The sequence below is a fragment of the Myotis davidii genome, unplaced genomic scaffold (assembly GCF_000327345.1).
Source record: "Myotis davidii unplaced genomic scaffold, ASM32734v1 scaffold730, whole genome shotgun sequence".
In the NCBI taxonomy this organism is placed as follows: Eukaryota; Metazoa; Chordata; class Mammalia; order Chiroptera; family Vespertilionidae; genus Myotis; species Myotis davidii.
Genome location: NW_006282183.1, coordinates 710,747 through 716,319, shown reverse-complemented (window position 1 = coordinate 716,319; position 5,573 = coordinate 710,747).

The window sequence follows — 5,573 nt, the reverse complement described above, 5'->3', positions numbered from 1 at the left end:
GCTGGAAACAGCCTAAGTGCCCATCAGCAGATGAGTGGATTAAAACACGTTGGTACATCTACACAATGGGATACTATGCTTCTATAAAAAGGAAAGAACTCTTACCATTTGCAGCAGCATGGATGGACCTGGAGAGCATTATGCTGCGCAGAATAAGCCAGTAAGAAAAAGATAAATATCACATGATCTCACTCATTTGTGGAATATAATGAACAACATAAACTGATGAACAAAAAAAATAGATCCAGAGACAGAAAAGCATTGAACAGACTATCGAGCCTTGAAGGGAAGGCAGGGGAAGGGGAAGGGAGGGTAGGAGATCAACCCAAGGACTTGTATACATGCATATAAGCATAACCAATTGACACAAACAGTAGGGAGGCAGGGACATGTGCCAGGGGCAGGAGCGGCCAGGGAGAGGTCAATGGGGGCAAAAGAAGACATATGGAATACTTTCAACAATAAAGAATTTAAATTAAAAAAATAAGGAATTCATTAGGAAGACAATCAAATAAGCAAATCAAAACTGTAAGGAAGACATTATCATAAAAATCCCATTAGTGTAATTTTTTGATATTTAAAAAAGAAATCCTATGCCTCTCTAATTATCTCAAATAAAATTATTTTATCCCTCACCCTCCACACACACAAAAATACAACCTAGGGAATGTCATGGGCTGTTCCAAATTCAACCAAGTCAACCTTAAGTTCTGCATCAACTATACTGTTAAAGGAACATTCGTGTTCAGAATGGTGAACATGAAGCATCTGGAATTCTGACTTGTCTGCACAGTCATCAAGAAAGATTACATAACGTCTGGTTGAGTTTTTTAAAAAACTATTTTATTGTATCTTAATCCTTGACACTCAGTAATGTGTATACACATAAGTCTTTAAGAAATGAAGCTATTGTGGTGATCATAGCTTTTATTAGAATGGTTTAAACAACTTTCATTCTTGAAGCATTCCAAAACTTTCTGGTTTAGAGAATTTTACCCTAATCACCTAAATCTCTATCTAAATTTTAAAGTAGGCCTAAGTTTCCCCATGTATATTTGAACTTACCTCAAAGAAAATCTGGTAAGAAGAGACTAAGATATTATGGCCAAGCCAGAAAACGACTTGCATCGTGCCCGTGGCGTATATCACTTCCACTCATATTCCATTGGCCAGGACTCAGTTGCAAGGTCCCTATCTAGCTGCAAAGGGTCTGGGAAATGCAGTCTTCCCTCGTGCCCAGAGAAAGAAAATGGCATCAGTGAATCTCTAACAGATCTCAGCCACAGTGATCTTCAGCAAAAGATTACAGATCATTAGCTTTTCCTTCCAATCACTTAGGTATACACATTTCTGAGCTTGGCCTTCTACACACATCTTAAGTATCTTTTTGACATCTCTGGTCTGCATTGTAGACTGAGTTTACCATTAATTAGCACTTGAAGGGAAAAATTAAAACACCCCTCCAGTCCTTCTAAAGCATTTTTAACTGATCTGGATTTTAGGGAAATAGCTTTAATTAGCTTCTGGTGGCATAAGGAGAAAAGTGTCCTGCTATTTACATAATAAATGCTGGCCCTTAAACTTGTTTTAAATTTATGAAAATGTTATATCTAAACATAGAAAAATTATATAAATGTGTATAGTAACTTTTCAGAAAAGAAAACTGAAAGGTACTATATAGATATTGTATTATTTCAGTGCTCCTAATTATAATTCAAAGCAAGACTATAAAGGTGTGAGGTTTAACATAGTATATTATATATTACTAAAGTAGAAAAATCTATTCATTGAAGAAAATTAGGATCAGTGCTATCTGTGAACTATTTGAATAGACTTTGGCTCTCTGGATTATCAAACATATATCTCTATATGTATTTTTAACAGATGATTATAATATTTTATCCTCTGGTAAAAGTGTGAGACATATGTCTTCAACGTGAAATTTAACATCAAGTGCACTGGAGATGACTGTTCTATCATGCTTTTAGAGAGCTTGCAGTGTATACTGTGAAACTGGAACACTGTGCCATAATTAATTTGGGTAGCTAATCCAGCCACATGGACAGAAGCAATTCACTTGCACTTATGAAGCTGATTGGTAGAGAGAATCTATTTTACTGCTGAGACCAAATAGATTTTTCATGATATTATTATGCTAAGTTGAACATCACACCTTTTATGTTCTCTCCATTTGTCCTTGAATAAACATCAGTATAATAATAATCTAAATGGTTTGCAAGTGCTCATGAGCAGTTGCCCATCTGCTTTGGACAGAATTATACAAATCAATTACATGAACATAAAAGCCAAACAAATGTGGGTGAATCAACAACAGAAATGAAATGGATGAACTCTTAAGTTTTGTTCATCATATATAACCCCTTTAGTAACCAAAGATGGGTAAATTACACTCATTAACCTTGAAAAATTAGATGATTTGTACATAATAGGTTTGAAACAATACCTTTCTATTCCCAGTTATGATGAGTATTTTGTCCACAGCACAGCATAGTTTAATTGAAGGTCTACAAAGAGAATTGTTTTCATATGGGTTATTTCCTCCTAGAGATTATTCCATAAAATTAGCTTGCATTTGTTTTTCACTGAAAAATCCAATTGCTCAGTTATGTTTGGGTAGAAGTAAACATTGACTATCCTAGGAATAAAGAAAGTATGTATTTAGTTTAACTAAATCAGTCTGAACTTGTGGGCAGGGTCTTACCTTGAGAGAGGCCAAAGGAAACACTGCTTAAGCTTTCTGTTGGGCATTTGTCAAGAAACTTAAATTATTTATCACTGTCACAAAAAAACCTACAAAGAAAACTTGCATGTTGGGATAAAGTTAAGCAAAATCTGAAAATTCAGCTTTTCTGAAACTATTCTTCTCTGATAAAAGTCAGATTACTGAGATGACTTTTCTCGCCCTGAGACTGTGGGGGAGATCATTTACTAGGAAGCCCTGAGGCATGGATCTCGGGTCCTGGTTCTCCGTTTCTGATAAAACAAGACATTTCAGTATCACTAAATGTTGGCTGTTTTCTCCCATCAGGGAAGCCTCCAATTTACAGAGCCTGGGCTGGAAATTCCAGTGACCATCCTCTCAGAATGGCTTTGGAAAAAGCCATTGGCTTCGGGTACTCCAAAATGAGAAAAACCTGTGCAGGAAGAAACAAACAGGCTTGTATTACAGAAAGAGAGTGTTATGCTGGCATAGAGAGTGATTTGACTGATTGAATTGAAATAGGCTTTGTAAGTTGATAGTTATATTATGATCGTTAATTTTATGTGTCAATTTGACTGGGCTAAGGGATGTCCAAATAGCTGGTAAAGCATTATTTTGAGGTGTGTCTGTGAGGGCATTTCCAGACAGATTAACATTTGAATCAGTAGATTAGCAGCTATACTAATAAAAGGGTAATATGCTAATTAGACCGGGAAACCTTCCGGAAAAAGCCATGGTGGAGGGGCCAAGGCAGAGGCAGTTAGGGGCAATCAGGCCAGGAGGAGAGGGCAATTGGGGGCGAGCAGGCCAGCAGGGGGGTCAGTTAGGGGTGAACAGGCCAGCAGGCAGAGTGGTTAGGGGCAATCAGGCAGGCAGGCAGGTGAGCAGTTAGGAGCCAGTGGTCCCAGATTGCAAGAGGGATTTTCTGATTCAAGCGGGGCAGAGGGATACCCCCCTCCTTGTGCACGAATTTTGTGCATCGGGCCACTAATTTACTCATAAAGAAGATCACCTTCACCATCAAGGGTTGATGTCATCCTAGCTGTTGAGGGACTGAATAGAACAAAAAAGTGGGCAAAGGGCAAATTTGTTCTCTATTGAGCTGGGACATCCATCTTCTCATGCCCTGGGACATTTGTGCTTCTGTTCTCAGGCCTTTGGGTTTGGACTAGAACTATACCACCAGCTTTCTTAGGCCTCTAGCTTGCAATTATTGAACTTCAGTCTCCATAATTATGTGAGCCAAACTCTCATAATAAGTCTCTATCTATCTATTCATCCATCCTAATGGCTGTTTCTCTGGAGATCCCTGAGTAATACACATAACTAGGACATCTCATCAGATGCTACTGGCCTAGACAAAAGATGCCTTAGTCCCCTTTCTGTGCTGCAAATCTACCTAAAATGACCACAGAAAAATGTTCTTTCCACTCTGTCTTTGGTTACTGCTTTTCATTTGTTTCATACTATTATTTTGTGAGTGCTTACTCTGTGCTAGGCCCTCCGCTAAAAGTTTTGCATATTTCATATTCTTCATACCCTTGTCCTCCCACAGTTTCTTCTAAAGTGAGATGTGATATAAATCTAGCATATTCGAAGCCTTAAATTTTTAGCTTGTTCTGACAGGATGTCTGGGCAATCTTTCTAATTTCCATTTGTCATCTTTCTGCATTTTTTTTTTTTACTAGCACCTGCACACATCTTGATTTCTTAATCACTCTGAGTTGTTGCTTACCATTGTTATGTTTTTAAAGCTCTTTATGCATCAGAATTAATCCAGAGGACTTAAGCTTGGCACGGGGGGAGTTAAAACACTTGAGGAGTAGTGTATGCTCTTAATTAATACAGATAGAAGAATCACTTATAATTTATTTAAAAATATCCAATGCTGATCCAAATAATATTTTGGAGTAAATGGGTATGTAGTGAATAGTCTGCGATGGTTCCTCATTCACCAATTCCTCCTGCTGGTGTGAGGGCTGTTCAAAATAGCACTTCACTTTTTGGTTTATTTATTAAGATCCTGCACTCAACTATAAGAAATTAGCCTCCTAGCGCTGAATCACTTCCTGCTCTGCAAAAAAGAAATCTGTTCCTATAGCGAAGGAGAAAATTCTGTATACATTCCTGAGGCACACAATAAGACAAGATCAAGTAGATTTATGGCACAGCCTGTTCCAAGTGTGAAACGGGGTGTCTGGATGTTTAAGTAATGTGGGCTAACTGTCTGAAAGAGTGACCTTGCGACTACCCATTAGACAAGGGGTATGTCTGAGATGGGAGCATGATGGGTTTCTTGGTGAACTTTTAAACTCAAAGCTCTTAAATAATTGAAAAATGGAATAGCTTGGAGAAAGGTGTCTCCCCCCCAGCAGGATATTCTGAAAACTAATAGCATAACTGCTCCGGAAGAGACATTGAGAGAGCTCTAGTCAAGGCCTGTGTCAGGTATGTTAAAAATCATCCTGCTGCAAATTAAAGTCTGTGCTTTAATTATCTGCAAAATGCTCTGGCAGCGGGAATGTTTCTCTTTCCCCCTGGTCCCATCTACTGTGCTGGCTGCTGGTTTATTGCACTGGAGTTTTCAAAGACTCCCCACACTTCCATTTCCGCTAGCTAATGCCAGTTAGACTGTAAGTCTCTCAGCAAATATATTCCTCAGCAAAGGCTGCCTTGGAGTACTGACTTAAAGTTGGCCAGCCGGCCTGCCTAAGTGATACTCCCGACAAGCCCAGAGAGGCCAGATGGGGCTGAGAGAATTACTAAATTTGGTTTTGGTGCTCTCCCCTTTCTTCTCCTATCTTTTTTTCTTTGCTGCTTTGTTAATAAGAAAAAGGGCACAAAAATGTCC